This window comes from Gracilinanus agilis, chromosome 3, assembly GCF_016433145.1.
Source record: "Gracilinanus agilis isolate LMUSP501 chromosome 3, AgileGrace, whole genome shotgun sequence".
In the NCBI taxonomy this organism is placed as follows: Eukaryota; Metazoa; Chordata; class Mammalia; order Didelphimorphia; family Didelphidae; genus Gracilinanus; species Gracilinanus agilis.
This window is the reverse complement of record NC_058132.1, coordinates 226,442,528-226,460,268: the sequence shown is the minus strand read 5'-3', so window position 1 is coordinate 226,460,268 and position 17,741 is coordinate 226,442,528. Positions and strand designations below refer to the sequence as shown.

Genomic DNA, 17,741 nt, shown 5'->3' with positions numbered 1-17,741 from the left:
GAAGTTAAGGGTATTAAGGTATAACCCTATTGTCATTTAAAGAATACATTTTCAGAGTAGGTAGGTGTCACAGTGCCTGGAATCATGAAGATCTGAGTTAAAAAAAACAGGCTCAGACACTTATTAGCTATGTGATTCTGGGCAAATTACTTAACCTTTGTTTGCTTCTATAAAATTTCCTTCTGTAAAATAGAGATTTTCTTCTGTAAAATAAAGATCATGCACCTGCCTCCTAGAGCTGTTATGAGAATCAAATGAGGTAATAATTGTAAAGGGCTTAACACAATGCCTGACACATAGTAAGGTTAGCTATTATTACTATTATATGCTTCCTGTGTATCTTGGGCCAGAACACATGGTACCTGGATTTAGAGTTCGAAGTGCTAGGTTCAAAAGCAACTTTGTTACCTTCCTGAGCCCAAATTTCCTCATCCATGTAGTAAAAGAGTTGGGACTAGATGACCTCTAAGGTCCCTTCGATTCCTGAATTTCAGATCTTAGAATAATAATTTTGAGTGAAGGTATGCTTGAATTTGAGTGAAGAGGTATATTGTCTTAGTCTCTCTACTAAAACATTTGACAAGAATGACAATTGGAAACCATCAAATGAAATTTGGAAAAGGTATAGTTGGAATTAGCAGTAATATTCTGTGTATGTATATTTATATGCATGTATATAATATATGTTTATATATGTATGAGGACTGAAATTATTCATCTAACAGAGCTTTGATTACGTAAAAATGTGGTAGTTCTGTTCTATTAGTTCTATCCCTCAGACTCAAGGATAGGAATATAGGAAGAATCAAGTTAATCAGATTATTCTCAAGAGGCATTATTATTATTATTAAGTATTATTACATTTACATGTATAGTATAATATAATAATTATAGTTTACAAATTCAATTATAACAAATATTTATAAAATATAACCATTATATTTTATAATTAAAGTATAAATATATTTATATATAAATAATAAATAAAATATAAATTATAAAAATTTTACGCTTATACAATTATAATATAAGGATAAGCAACATGATAAGGTATATAGCAGTCCTATCTTGTAGTCAGTAAGATCTGGGTTCAGTAAGAGTATGTGCCTCTCAAATCCACAGTACTAGGCTTGTGCTTCCTCTTTTACTCACAGTATACCCTTTATCAGAAAACAAGAACCTTGCCCAAATCCATTGTTTTGCATTATTGCACAGATTATCTTGTGTTCGAATAGTTTTCCCAACTCTATAAATGGACTCAAGGTTTTTCCATGACATGGATAGTCAGTCCACTGTTTCACATTTGTGTGGCCGCTCATCATATGTCCCCCAACCTTTTAGAAGCTTTTTATGCTTTAAATATAATACTTTATTCTATTTTTACTTTATATTTTAGTTATTTTCATTTACATGTAGAAATCACTTAGCTTCTGTAAGCCTCAGTTTGGTAGTATGGTGGATATAGTGCTGGGTCAGGAGTCAGGAAGACCTCAATTCAAATCCAGCCTCAGACCTTTACTGTGTGCCCCTGAGCAAATCACTTCACCCTGTTTGCCTCAGTTTCCTCATATGTAAAATGAGCTGGAGAAGGAAATGGCAAACCACTCCAGTATCCTTGCCAAGAAAACCCCAAATGGGGTCCCCAAGAGTTAGACATGACTGAAAAGAATGGAAATCAATTTGCAAAAATTAACATGGCTTAGCATTATAGTTCTAGAATTAACAGGTCCTTAGAGGTCATCTAGCTCAGTGTCCTCATTTTACTGATAAGGAAACTGAGGCAAAGAGAGGTTAAATATTTTTTATTTAAGTCACAGAGGCAGTAACAGCTAAAACAATTGAACAACAACACAGGACATAATGGGAAATTTGATTGAAAAATGTGGAACTTCTGCCTGTAAGGTAGATCTCTTAGTGTATGGGTTCTTAACTTTTTTATTGTTTCATGGACCCCTTTGACAGTCTGGTAAAGCCTATGAGCCTTTTGTCCGAATAATGCTTTTATTTTATTTTATTTTTAAACCCTTAACTTCTGCGTATTGGCTCCTTGGTGGAAGAGTGGTAAGGGTGGGCAATGGGGGTCAAGTGACTTGCCCAGGGTCACACAGCTGGGAAGTTATTTGAACCTTCGACCTCCCGTCTCTAGGCCTGACTCTCAATTCACTGAGCTACCCAGCTGCCCCCTGAATAATGCTTTTAAATGCATTCAATAAAATAAAATGAAAAGGGAACCAATTATTTTGAATGCAGTTATCAGAATTTTTTTAAGTTAATGAATCCCATGTTAAGAACTCTAGCTCTAGAATAAGGTGTACTTTGCATGGGAGGGAGTACAAGTGCAGGCTTATATATCACTTAGTAATGTGCAATTGGAAAGGTCCATTCAAAAGGTATGATTCCTCCAGACTCTTCTGTCTTTCTCTTCCATGGTGCTCTACAACAAAATTTCAAAGAGCCTTTCACCCATAAAAATATCCTAGTGTCACAAATATTGAGCTGGAAGGGATCTCGGAGGCTATTGGATCCAATGGCCTCATTTTAAAAATAAAGAACAAATGCCCTTGGGAGGAAAGTAACTTGCCCAATGTAGCAAAAGTAATGGATATCTCATATATGCCTTCTTTTCTTTGATGTTGTCTCCAAACTGGCACAGATATTCTATCTCCTAACTCCAGGCATTTTCACTGGCTGCCCCCCCACCCATGCCAGCAATCCTCTCCCTCATCCTCTCTGCCTCTTAGCTTCCCCAGCTTCCTGCAGATCCCATCTAAGATCCCACCTTCTGCAAGAGACTTTCCCCCATTTCCCCTGAATTCTAGTGCCTTCCCTGTGTTGCCTATCTCCAGTTTATCCAATACACTACTCTTTATCACAAAGTTACTTGCATGTTGCCTTCCTCATTCAACTGGGAAGTCTGAGAGTAAAGACTTCCTTTTGCTTTTCTTTGTATCTCTAGCAATAAGTTCAGTGCCTGGCACACGTACATGCTTAATAAATATTTATCAACTTACTATTGACTACTTTTTTAAACCCTTACCTTCCATCTTAGAATCAATACTGTGAATGGATTCCAAGGCAGAAGAGCAGTAAGGGCTAGGCAATGGGGATTAAATGACTTGTCCAGGGTCACATAGCTAGGAAGTGTCTGAGATCACACTTGAACTCAGGATATCCTGACTCTCAATTTACCGAGCTACCTACCTACCCTGCTCACTATTGATTTATTGATTTATCCCTCAGACTTCTAATTCTAAGGCCAGTACCCTTTTTACTATACTGCTGGGAAGCCAGGCTCAGTACTGTTGGTTGCCTTGTCATTTATATATTTATTGATTGGTTTGCCATAGAGTGTCAGAACCTATACAGAGCCTGAAGAAGAACTCCCAGAGGGCAATGACCTTACTTTTTCCTCTTCAGGACTTACTTTCCTCCCTTAAAATTTTTTTTAAATGAATTAAATGAAAAAGCGTAACTTGTTTAAATTATTCATGAAATGTGAATATCCTCTCCCAAAGTCACCTAGTTGATTTAAGTAGAGAATAAGGAGGGGGAAAAGAAATATGTTATGACTTCTTGGTTAATTTTTATTTGGATTTTTACTGGGAATCTCAGACTGCTCACAGATAACATTTTGTAATCGTAGTATTCCCAATAGAATACCCAGCATCCAAAGAAAAGTTTTCATTCAGTGACTAAGCAGAAAAAAAAAACACCTTTAAAAAGGAATTCAGAATTCTGTTTCCTACAGAAATATTTTTCCCTACAATATTTTTTTCTGGATTTCAGTTCATAAACAGTTTTGGGGGGTCACTGCTCCTTTCATCTGGTGCCACTTAATGACTCACTGCAGTTAAAAGGAGGTTCCCTGAGTATGTAGAGTCAGACCTTAGTGCCTGCTGATTCAGACAGAGGACTCCCTGTGACAGCTTTCAACAAAGCCACTTGTGGTTCAAACTAGACAAGATCGTTCCATTCCCTGAAGGTCTCAGGGTGGAACAGCTTGGCTAGACCAAATCCAAACCCTCAGACTTCCTTTAATCTGCTGATGACACCATGGAAAATAGTAGATCATCTCTCCACAGCATGAGTAGTTGACCACAGTTAACCGTTTATAAAGAACTTACCTGAGTTGATCTGAATTGTCCCTTCATGACAACCATGACATAAATACCCTTTTGAATTTCTTCCAGACCTATTATTGTTGAAGTTTTTTGTTATCGTTGATCTATAATAAAATTTTGCATTATAGAGAGGCAGATTGCCTCAGAGCTTGAAAATCTGGGTTCCAACCCTGCCTCTGATACATAAAGGCTGTGTGACCCTGGCCAAATCACTTAACCCCGCAATGCCTCAGCTAATTTTCTTTAAAAAAAATTAAAGTAATTAATCAATTAATTTGTTTATTACATTAAAATTCCTAGGTAACTCCCTTCTCCCCTTCTCCTTTCTCCACATTAGAAAAGTTGTCATTTGACATATTTTTTTTAAAGTTTTCATTAGGATTCAGAAGAAGCAATAGAATATGAACTAATTCCAGAGCTTTAAAGTTTTATCTTTAGAAAACTCCTCTATCCCTACCCCATTTGGAGGTGTGCCCCTTTTATCCTGACCTACAATATTATAAAAGTTATCTAATCAAGGAGTAATGAGGTTATCAGGAATGAAAGCCCATAGTATGACAATTCCCCTAGGATCACTGGTGAGAGATACAAATATTATTTTCTCCTCACCTTTATTCCCATATATGCATGAATGCATAAAACTCCAACTGATTAGCTAGTGTTAGTCAGGGCAGCTAAGTGATACAGTGAATAGAGTGGTGGGCCCCAAGCCAGCAAATATGCTCTTCCTGCGTTCAAATCTGGCCTCAGAAGCTTACTAGCTGTGTGCCCCTGGTCAAGTCACTCAACCCTGTTTGCCTTACTTTCCTCATCTGTTAAATGAGCCAGAGAAGAAAATGGCAAACCACTCCAATAGCTTTTCCAAGAAAACCCCAAATTGGACCAACGAAGAGTTGGACAAGACTGTAAAATGACTGAACAACAACAACAAAAGTGGTAATAACAATCCTAGTTTTACCACCCTCCCCACAATCCACACTCTTCATCCAAACTCTACAATAATTGCAATGAGAGCATACTGGTTTGTGAGTCATAGAATATGAGTTTGAATCCTAGCTCTTCTACCTACTGCTTATGAGTAGTAAGAATCTCAGTTTCCTAATCTCTAAAAGGAAGGAATTGGACTAAATATTAATTTCTAGGGTCCTTTGATCTCTGGATTTATGATTCTCTGATCTGATGAACTAATGTTCCAGGAGTTGGTATTCAGAAATGGTGAAAACTGAAAATATGTTAGAGCTGTCAGTCAGTGAGCATTTATTAACTACCTACCATATGCCAGACCCTGTGTCAGGTGGTGGTGATACAAAAAGAGGCAAAAGACAGTTCCTGCCTTCAAGGATCTCACAATCTAATTGAGGAGACAGCAACCAGAAACGTACCAACAAGCTATGCCTAGAAAAGACAGGAAGTAATTAAAAGAGGGGAGGCTCTAGATTTAAGAGAGTTTGGGAAAAGCTTCCTGTAGATAATAGGATTTTAATTGAGGCTTAAAGGAATCCAGGGAAACCAGGATTTGGAGATGAAGAGAGAGTACATTCCAGGAGTAGGGGATAGCTAGAGAAAATATCCAGAGCCAAGAGATTGAGTGTCTTGTTTGTACAATAGCCAGGAGACCACTGACAATGAACTGAAGCATATGTGATGGAAAATAAGGTGCAAGAAGACTGGAAAAGTAGAAAAGGGCTGGGTTATGAGGTGCTTTGAATATGATTCTAGCTGCCCTTTGTCCGCAATTGCTACTTGCTTCCTTTTTGTGTTTCAGAATGACATTATTGGTTGTGTTTCTGATACCTCCTATTTCTGATACCTCTTGTTATTTCTTCATAAGATTATATATTTAGAGCAAGGATAGAACTTTCAAGACCATGCAGTCTAATCTTATTTTACAGATGAGGAAACTGAGGCTCAGAATTTTTAAGTGACTGACCATGAGATCATGTCGGTGGCAGACCTACTATCTAAACCCACCCATTGTCTCTAAATCCAACACTTGTTTTACTGTGCCACTGTTACAGGGCAGTGATTCTTCTCAGTTGGTTTCTCTTATAATTGGTAGGTGAGGATGTAGGAAAAATTGATTTTCCTGCTCTCCTAGCCTCTGCTTCCAATAGATACCTACCCAGGTAATAAATTAAAGGGATCTATAGAGACTCTAAAAATAGACTTTCATAGTTCCTGTTATCTTACAGGCAAGGTCTTGTTTTTCAAATGAAATTTCTCATTTTTCTTATAGTATACATTTACGGTTGCATAATAAATATTACATAATAATGTTGGTTGTGGGGAACCTAGGCTGCTCTCATTGTCTTCCCACATCCAATGACTCATTCTCATATATTTTAGAAGACAGTTAACAATTTAAATACCTAGGGTATACTCAACGATGTACTGGAAAAGTCCAGCAAACACTCTTAAAGGAGTACAATTCTCGCCTATAAGGAATGAGCTAATGGAGCAGAGGAAGACACTGGAGAAAGGAAAAACTGAAATATCTGTAGCCGAAGTCAAGAAATTGAAGTTTCATTTGCTCTGATCACTCAACAAGTCTCTGTTGGCCTCCTACCTTCAAAGCCGTGATGATTCGCTACAGGATCCTGCAAGCAGGGATGACCCAATCAAAATAACATTGAACGAAGATGATTTTTGCTACTTAAAATGGATTCATGGTGGGGGAGGCTTGAGTCAGAGAGACCCCCTTCCAGCAAGGAGGCTGATGCAACTAAGGGAATGTTGCATATAATTTAAATTAGTGCTTTGGGCATTGATGAGTGAAAACCAGCTCAGCCCCCAGTTCTTATTACCGTCCACTAAAGACAGTTTCTCTGCAAGACACTGGTGTCATTACTGATACAGGTTTCCGTAACAGTGGGAGCAGGGTTAAGATTTTGATAAAATATGTTTTTTTAATGTTAGCAGTAGGAGGGCTCCAACTGATATTTATAAAGCATTAGATGCATCATATTTAGCATGCTTATTCAGGCCAAGAAGAGTCATGTTTTCCATCCTATGTCATCCTGGAGGTTGTAGAGAGCTCTTAGGAGGATTTCTGTTCAACCCACCATCCCTGACAATTGAAATTCTAGCCATGCTCCATGTCTGCTACAATCCATATTGCAAAGTGTCTGAATGCTGCTGTTGCTGCTAAAGGTCTCTTTCAATGCTTTGTTGGCAGGCAGCCTGCATTTTAATACATAAAAGGGTATATGCTCTAAATGGAACCCTCCAATTAATAACAGAAAGAAAGGAGACTTGCTCTTGCAATCAATTTTTAAGAGTTTTGTTTTTTTTATCATGGGAAGTTCTGGGTTCAAATATGACCTCAGACACTTATTAGCTGTGTGAGCCAGAACGAATCACTAAACCCCAATCGCCTAGCCCTTACCATTCATCTGCCTTGGAACCAACACTTAGTAAACGTCTTTTTTTTCTTAAAAGTAATTTTTTCTCAATATCACTATAATGTAATATCAATATGCATAACAGAAAAAGCAGGCCAACCCTAATCAATGGATATTTTATTGTAGCTAATGTAAAGCATGATTTTTAATCATGTTTTTAATTTAAAAACAAATTATTATTCTTTAGGACCCATTTTAAACCTCACTTCCTCTATGAGGCCTCCTCCAGGTTATTCCATCCAATGCTAATCTCTCCCTTCTCTATACTCTTCTCACATTTACATGCAGGACCACATAGTTTCTGACTTACTTATTCTTTCATGTTCTGTGGATGGTAATTTTGTTTCCCCATTTGAAGCTTCTTGAGAGCAGTGATTCCTGCCTCTACTTAGGTGAGCCCCAGAGTGCTAAGCTTCAGTAGCTGTTCTTTAAGCACCTGTTGATTGTCTTAGTAGCTGTTTAAACTTGTCAACATAATTGATTTTTCTTTAAATTATCACAAAAATTCCTTTATATACAAGTTCATTCCCTGAAATCAATTTGATTGTTAAGTAAGAAAGAAAGAGTATACCCTTTGACTTCAATAGCTTGGCACTGTTACTGACATTAGGACAAGAATCACAAACTAATGCCATTCACACTTATAGAACCTTGAGATTTGGAAGTGCTTGACATAGATTTCTCATTTAATTTTCATAGCAACCCTATGAGGTGGGAGCCATTATTATTCCCATTTCACAGCTGGGTTAACTGAGACTCTGAGAGATTGAGCTACTTGTCTAGAACCTACGCTTTAAAAGTGTTTAAGGTTACAATTGAACCCAGATTTTTACTGACTGTAAGTGGATGGTTCTCTTATGATGGTTGCACCATTGGCTATAATATTTCTTCAGTTTTGTTGTCTTTTGCTGTTCACTTTATTAATATTGTTGTAGTAATTGTGTATACTGTTCTTTAGACTTTTTTATTTAATTAAACCCTCACCTTCCACCTTGGAGTCAATACTGTGTATTGGTTCCAAGGCAGAAGAGTGGTAAGGGCTAGGCAATGGGGGTCAAGTGACTTGCCCAGGGTCTCACAGCTAGGAAGTGTCTGAGGCCATATTTGAACCTAGGACCTCCCATCTCTAGCCCTGGCTCTCAATTCACTGAGCCACTCAGCTGCCCCTAGACTTTGTTTTCTTCATTCTGAATCACTTTATACAAGTATTCCCAGGAGTCAGTGAATTTTTTATATTTGTAATTTTCCTAATAGTGGTATAGTTTTCTACTATATTCATATACTACAACCACTCCTCAATTATCAGGCACACACTTTGTTTTCAGTTTTTTGCTAACACAAAATGATGCTGAGTTTTTTTGTACATTCTTGCACCCATGCATGGCTCTTTTCTGGCCACAATAAACCTTCTTGGGTCATAGTTCCAGGAACAGAATTTCTCCTTCAAAAGTTTACTAACTTACATAATTCAAAATTGTTTATTAGATGAGCTTAACCAATTCACAGCTCTTGAAGCAGAGAATTTGAGTTCCTTCCATTTTATAAGGTCTTCCAAAAATGAGTTTTCCCATCTTTTGCCATTTTTTTTGCTGCCTGGTAGATATGAGATAATACCTCATAGCTGCTTTTAATTTATCTGTTTCTTAATAATTCTGAATATTTTTCAGAGGATTCCTACTAGTTTATATTTCATATTTTGAAAACTTTGTTTATATCATTTGTTCTCATTTGTTTGGGGAATGACTTAATTTTGTAGGTTTGTGTCACTTCCCTATGTATTTTTGATATTTAATTTTTATTAACGATTGACTGTAAGGATATTTCACAATTCATACCATTTTTTCTGGATCTTGCTACATTTATTTTATTTGTGCAATGGCTTTTAAATTTTATATAATCTTACTGTTTATGATTATAATTTTCCTCCTATCTATAGTTACGACAGATGTAACTCTCTACTTTTCCAAGCCTTTTTGGCAGGACTTTCTATGTAGGTAATTTGTATATTTGAAATTGATTGTGACATCTGACACAAAACTACTTTCAATTATTTTTAGACAAATTGCTTTCCAGTTCTCTCAGAAGTTCTTGTTGAATAAAGATTCTTACCTTTGTGTTTGTGTTCTTTGGTCTTTCACTCTTGTACATTGCCCATTTGTTTCTAAATCTTGCCTTCCTAGGCTATTTTAGTAATATACATTTCTATTTAATATCTAGTGCCAGCTAGTTTTAATATTGGACAAAACCTCATGCCTTTCACCTTTAGTAAAAAAAAATATATCCCTTGATTATCTTGACCTTTTATTCTTAAAAATAATTTTTATTGTCTTATTTAAGTCAATGAAATACCTTCAGTTATTTAAGATAGCACTAAATTTGTAGGATAACTTAGATAACATCAACATTTTTACTATATTGATATGGATGACCATTTTTATTGTTTAAATTTTGTTTTTCCCTAAAAACCCTACTTTCCATCTTAGAATCAGTGCTGTGTATTGGTTCCAACAAGGTAGAAGAGTGGTAAGAACTAGGCAATGGGGGTTAAGTGACTTGCCCAAGGTCACACAGCTAGGAAGGGTCTAAGGCCAGATTTGAACCTAGGACCTCCCATCTCTAGGTCTGGCTCTCAAAATCTGAGCTACCCATCTGCCCCTTAACATTTTAAAAAGAACAATAAAAGCATCTTTAAAAACATCAAGCTACGACATGAACTTGAGAAATAAATTTGCAAATTGAATCCTTTCTAAGACGATCACAGCACTTATTAATAACTAAGAGCTAGGACAGTCTCTAGGAAAAATTTTTAAATTGCTTTGTCTCCACAATGAAATTTTTAACACAATCTCACGTATCAAAAGAACAAATTGTTTTAGCTTAGACATAGAGTAGTAGAATAAAATAATTGCTTATTTTCAAGCATAGTTATGAACTTATGAGTGATGACAATATAATTCTTGTTTTAACATCTGCAAAATCACTGAATACATTAAAAGTAATATTAAAATGTATCTTGCTGAACACTCATCATGCTATCTCCTTGATCAAGAGTTATTAACTAACATCCATGGATAGATTTCATGGGGTAGGTGAAATTGAATGGGAAAACAAAATTACATCTTGTTTTCACTAACTAACTGAAACTTAGTATTTTCTTCAATTATTTAAAAACATTATGCTGAAAAGGTGTCTGTGACACGATAAAGGTTAAGATCCCCTGTCCTAGACTATTGCTGGCCTTGTCTGCTTCAAGTTCCTTTATAGTATAGATACTATAATACGATTCCATTATAGATCTGAGTAAGTATAAATTATAGAGGAAATATCTGACTTTTTTTTTTCATAATGCTCTCTCTGAAGGAATCATTTCATTATGATTTTCCTGTCCCCTCTCCTTTCTTCCCCAGAGAATGACAGGGATATCACCTCCCTAGCCCTGACAGCTTATTGCAGCCTGAGATCATGTTAGCTTTTCTTGCTGCTACTCCACACAATTAACTCTTATGAACTTATATTCTTTAAGAACCCCACTTCAGTCTTGATTGAACTGCAATGTAGCCCTGCCTTTCCCATATTGTACTTGCAAAGTTGAATTTTTTTAACTCAAATATAAGATTTTATATTTATTTTCATTCCATTTTGTCTTACTAAGTTTGGCTAATATTTTTACCTGGCTAGATTTTTAGTTTAAGTCAAGACCACTTTATGTCATCTGGAAATGTGATAAACATACTATATATTTATTCAAAACACCGATAAAAATGTTAAATATTATAGGGCCAGGCATGGATTCCTGGGGTATATCATTAGAAACCTCTTTCCAAGGTACCATTGAATTATTCACTAATGACACTCTTTGGAATAGCTGTTCAGCCATTTTTTAATTAACTCAAGTATAAACAGAACTATTTTAAAAACCTCTATAAATGTGGGTGCATGTATGTATTTTATGTGTGTGTATATATATAGTCTCTAGAAATCTTTGTCCTCTCTATAAAAATAACATGATATTTTGTCAGTGCTTTGCTAAAATCAAAGGAAAAATAGATTTCTATTAATCCCCATTTAGTATGATTTGTTAATGAAGCTGTGCTAGTTCTCTGTGATCCCCATTTTCTCTTCTAGATAGTCACCATTCCTTTCACAATTCATTCTAGAATTGTCCTCAATAAGAAGTCAAGTTCAAGGGCTTGTTTTCAGATCATCTTCTAACCTTTTTTTTTAAAGAATCAGGGAGAAAGTTGCCCTTTTCCAACCCTGCAGCACTCTCTACCTCCTTGCTTTTCTCTTGGATTTCAAGTCTCTATTTATCCATTTTTCTTCTCTAGTATCCAGTCTAAAGGCCATTCTTCTTGGCAAAGGAAATGAGTAAAATAAGAAGTGACCAACTCTCCTTTCTCTCCTTTGTCCATTTTTATCATTTTATCCACACTAGTAACAGATCCTCAACCATCTTTGATCCTCTTCTCTCTAATATATCCTTTGAAAAAGCAAAACAACCACAATCCTTTATAGCTCTTCTTTTACTTTTGTTTAGGTTGTAATATCTATAGACTTTCTGACCTCAAACCATACTAAGTAGATGGTTACCAAGTCTACCTTTTTTTTTTAAATCAAAGGATTATATTTTTAACTCTGAGATTCTCTGAATTTTATATTTTACAATTATTTATGCTATAGGGCACAGATGATGCTCCTTACTGACAGTACTACCTATAGTTTATGTAGAGGTTTATTGTATGTAAAAAAAACCAGACCTATAATCAGCAGTCATTTCCACATGGTATATCCACCAAGAAAATTTCTGCTGTCGCTGTTTCTATAATTGTTATCGGAAGGGGTTGTAGCCATTTGGATAAGGAACATCCTCATATATACCTATATATATATATATACCTAATAGCATAAATAATTGTGGAATATGAAAGTCAGGGAATCTCAGAGTTAAAAATCTAATCCTTTGATTAAAAAAATTTTTAATTAACTTGTTTATTTGTTTGTTACATTAAAATTCCCAGGTATCTCCCACCCTCCCTCACCTACTCACACTAGAGAAAGTCTCATTTAACAAAAAGATACATGTATATATACAATTTTGTTGTGCTTGTTTCTGTTTGTCAGTTCTTTCTCTGGAAGTGGAAATATACAAGACATTCTTCAAACAATATTTCTGTTGCTGTATATAAGGTTCTCTTGGTTCACTCTTCATAATTTCAAGTCTTTCCATGTTTTTCCAAAATTAATCAATTCATCATTTCTTATGGCATAGTAGTATTCCATCACAGTCACATGCTACAACTTGTTTAGTCATTTCCCAGTTGATAGGCATCCCCTCAATTTCCAGTTCTTTGCCGTCACAAAGAAAACTGCTATAAATACTTTTGAACATCGAGGTTCTTTCCCTTTTTCCCTGATCACCTTAAGAAATAAACCTAATAGTGAGGACTTGAACATTCTTGTCTCATAATCTGCTCTTTATCTCATGGTCTGCCTCTGTAAATAAAAGCTTGGTAAAAGACCAGTCTGACAGCTTGCAGCACACTGGGTGGATCTGACAGGAGCTGTTTATTCCCCCGAATTCTGTGGAAGCCCTGCAAGGCTTGAAATTATTGTTCATTGGGTCAGTGGTTTCTCTTAGAATAAAACTCATTACAATTAATTCTGAGATGACTGTAGGAGGGACTGAGTAATTATATACTTTATATTCAGAGGCCACAAGAGGCAGCTTGGTACAGTGGTAGCAAGGTCACCAGACCTGACTCTGACGCATACTATACTGGCTGTGTGACTCTGGGGAATCCAGGTAATGTCTCTGTTCAGTTCAGTCATTTTTTAGTGTCTGACTTTTCATGACCCCGTTTGGGGTTTTCTTGGCAAAGCTCCTGGAATGGTTTACCATTTCCTTTCAGGTGATTTAACAGATGAGGAAAATGAGGCAAACAGGGTTAAGTGACTTACCCAGGGTTGCATAGCCAATAAGTGTTTAAAGCCAGATTTAAACTCAGGAAAATGAGTCTTCCTGTTTCCAAGCCCAACGCTCTATCCATTGTGCCCCCTTGCTGTCCCACAGAGCTACCCATCTCTGGACACTGAGACAATTTCCCAAGACTATAAATTATAGAAAAGATACCTAAACTAGGAAAGGAAATTCCTCACCCGCAGATCTGATGAAATCAGAAGTCAGATTTTTTTTCAAGAGTTCTTCATTCAAATCTTGGCTTTGCCACTAATTTTCTGTGTAATCTTGAGTAAGTCACTTGAATGCCTGTGCCTTAGTTTCCTTCTGTGCAAAATGAAAGGTTAGATATATTCTGAGATCTATTCAAACTTTAGAATTTTGTGACTCTAAGTCAGCAGTAGAATTGAGAGGGGGGAAAAAAATCTAATGCCTAATCCACAGGGCCACAATCCTCCCCATCATGTTGTAAATGCCCCAAAAGCCAAATCCTAGCATGGAATCAACTCAGGAGTACAGGTTTCTTTATTCTACTTAATGCATTCTTTATGGGCCCAGATTGTACAGTTGTGAGATGGGTATTGCTAAATCAGGAACCAATATTGGCATATAAATTAAAGGAAATATTTTCCCAGTATATAAAAAAATCTTAATAAGTCCCATGTGATATTTTAACAGCTAAGCAAGTAAAGGGAAACTACCTGGAGAATGAAATGTGTGTTGATAACTGATGGTGACATGAATATTATTTCTGCCCTTGTTGAGCCAGATTCTTGCTCATGATTTTTAAGATATCAAGAAGTTGGTTCTATAAAGATTAGCAATCAGCCCAAGCTACATCTTTTTTGTAGAAACAAAAAAAGTATTCAGCATTTTATATAGAATGTTTTTTTAATTGGTTATGATATGCTTTATTCTTTTCAGAATGAATCAGAAACTAGAGTTGTTCACACATCGAATGGTTAGGATCTTGACAGTGGTAGTCTGCATGTGGGTCTGTTATCTTTCCGTTGTGTCTCCAAGTTAATCTTCAGAGACCAGAATTTGGGTTCTCAGCTTCCCTGGTTCATTTAAGTGATGAAACGTGTTATTTGCTTTCTGACAGAGAAGTGATGACATCTGAGTGCAAAATAAGACTTTTTTTTCTTTCAAAAAATGGCCAACTTAGAATTTGTTTTTCTAGACTGTGAATATTTGATACAAGGATTTTATTTTTCTTTCAATTTGTAGAGGGAGCTTGGGGGAGGAGGAGCTAGCAATGGAGTTAATACGTTTTTTAACATTAAGAAAAGAAGGTTATTAAAGCATTTTTTAAAAAAATGTAGATAAGTGGAACAATTTGAAAATAACAGTCAAGTTTGTTGTATGTTTGAGTAGAAAGATTCGCAGGTGAATGGGCAATCTTTTTTTTTTCCTATGTATATGCAAATGTTCATCTTCTTTGGAATTTGCTAAATTCAGGATTTAAAAAGTAAATTAGGGGGCAGCTGGGTAGCTCAGTGGATTGAGAGCCAGGCCTAGAGACAGGAGGTCCTAGGTTCAAATCTGGCCTCAGCCACTTCCCAGCTGTGTGACCCTGGGCAAGTCACTTGACCCCCATTGCCCACCCTTACCAATCTTCCACCTATGAGACAATACACCGAAGTACAAGGGTTTAAAAAAAAAAGTAAATTACATTAAAATAGGCACAAATATTGCATTTTTTAAATATAGAACTCCCCAGCTAATGGTTTGTTCAGGAAACTAGCCTAATCTAGAACAGTGCTTCTTAATCTGTTGGCCTGCAGACTTCTTGGAAGCTTCCAGGCTATTTCTAGCAATTTATGAATCTATGTGGGCACCGAGAATAATCATTTTGAACTTTATTTTGCCACAACAAAATATACAGTGTGCATCAGTATAACAAATAGGCAAGTATATATTCCATAGGTAGAATAACATTTTGTATAAATAAGATTATTTTTCATATGTATATAGATGCTTCTGATGAGCAAAAGAAAATTTCAAATTAAAAAGTGTTACTGAAATATTAAAAAAAATTGTCATTTAAGACTAACAAACTAAGATAGTTAACTGAGTTTGATTTTTTTTTTTTTTGGTGACCCACCCATGCACCCAAAAGAAAGGAAACGGGATGTCCCAGTTCTTACCTCAAAGGTAGTCAGTTGGTGGTTGTATATTAGAACTGACAGCTGAGGGTTAAAATATTCTTAGCCTCTCTAGTCCCTTAAGACTTCCAGTTTGTCCATCTGAGAAATTTAAATTTTATAACTCTTGTGTAAACACATTTTACTCATGTCACTGAATAAATTAGCATCCTTATTTAAACATATGCAATTTAATCATCTGCCACTTCCTCCTGCTACTATAATGAGGAAGAAAATGCCCTCCACTTTCCTTCTTACTCTGTGGTGTCTTTTACCAGTCATATTCTAAATGAAAGTTATTTTTCGGTAGCAACATTAAGGTAATTTTTTTCATGATGCAAGATCATTTCAAATAAAATCCCATTTCATTGGCTCATAGTAGCACGAAAGCAAAACTGGGCTCTCAAAGGTTTTGCCCATAGAAGAGATGTAAGTTCTGGTCATTTGGTGTAGTGGAAAGAGTTCATAATACCTAGATTTGAGTCCTGGCTCTGCTGCTAACTTTCTACAGAACCTTGAGCCTCAGTTTCCTTAGATATAAAATTAAATATAGGATTTAATGAGCACTAAATATATGCCAGGCATTATGCTAGGTGCTGGGCATTCAAATGAAAGCAAAAAAGACCATCTCTGCCCTTAAGACCTTATATTCTAATGGGGGAAGATAATGCATAATGCAGTGTTGGAAAAGAATGTGGAAGTGACATTGTGATGGAATGTGACAATGATGGCATGGAGGTTTGGTTCCCTACAAACAAGGCAAACAGCTCACCTGTTAGAGCCCAGAGGGTGCCAGGTGTGGTACTGGTAGGAGGGGAGATGGTCAGGGTGAGGCTCTGATGAGGAGTTATGATTCCAGATACATCTAAGCTTGAGAAGGCTTTTTTTCAATGGTTCCAGCTAAAGAATTGTGTCCAAGAACCAAAACTAACCAAGTTCAGAAAGGCTCATCACAAAAACGCTGTGTACCAGGTGATGAATTTTGTGGTCCAGAGGAACTTAATCTACTAGGGCACAGAATGATAATGATCTGGATGAATGGAAGGAATATCTTCCCCATTAGAGCCCAGTTATGTGGAGTAAAATTGAAGGATTTTGTTACTGGAAAAGACCTTGGATATCTCTCACTTTACACATGAGAAAACTGAGTCCCAGAAAGGAAATTACTTGTCTACTATAATCCACTGAGTTAGTGGGAGAACTGAAGTGGGACTAAAGTCTGTAGGTTCATTGCTTTTTCTACTTTCCTTTTCTTTCACGTGGTTCCAAATGTCATTTATTTTGGCCTTGTGGTTTTGAATGAATGAAAAAGAAAGCATTTCTTTAAATGCATACTGTGTGCAAAGCATTGAAGAATAGTGATAAGTGAAGGGGGCCTGAATAGATGGCGACCTTGTGAAGGGAATGAATATGATATAAGTTATATTGATAAAATCAACTAGAGTTTGCACCTGACTGGCTGGGGGGGGGGCGGGATGAGGGAGAGTGAGGAATTGAGTATGGCTCTAAGGTTGCAAACCTGGGCGAGTGGAAGGATGATGGATACTCACTACAGAAACAGGAAAGGTTTAGAAGAGGAGTGGGCTTTTGGGAGAAAATAATTAGTTTTGTTATGGGCATGTTGAGATGCCTATGGGTCATCCAGTTTGTAATTAAGCAGTTGATGATATAGAATTGGTGCTGAAGAGGTAAAGTTGTATCTCCAGTCATTTACATAAAGATGTTAGTGAAGCCCATGAAAGCTGATGAGGTCACCAAGAGAGAGATGTTGAGAGTGAATAAAAGGGGACAGACCTGTGGCTTATACCCACAGAGTACCCAATTATGGATGACAACCTAGCAAAGGAAACAGATGAAGTGATCAGGTTAGTAGGAGGAATACCAAGGAAACAGTTCCATGAAAACACAGAAAGGACAAGAGTGTCCAGGAAAAGAAGGTGGTCATCAGTGTCAAATGATGCAGAGTAGTCAAGAAACATAAGAATTGTGAAAAGGCATCCAGATTTGACAACTAAGAATTCACTGGTGATGAGAGAGAGAGAGAGAGAGAGAGAGAGAGAGAGAGGAAAGAAGGAAGGAAGGAAGGAAGGAAGGAAGGAAGGAAGGAAGGAAGGAA

The 17,741-nt window shown here is 36.5% G+C and overlaps 1 protein-coding gene across 1 annotated transcript in view; it reads left to right on the top strand.

Annotated features, from left to right (window-relative positions):
• MFSD6 (major facilitator superfamily domain containing 6) overlaps positions 1-17,741 on the top strand; it is a 95,219-nt gene that overhangs the window by 62,705 nt on the left and 14,773 nt on the right. The gene's annotated exons all lie outside the window — the stretch shown is intronic.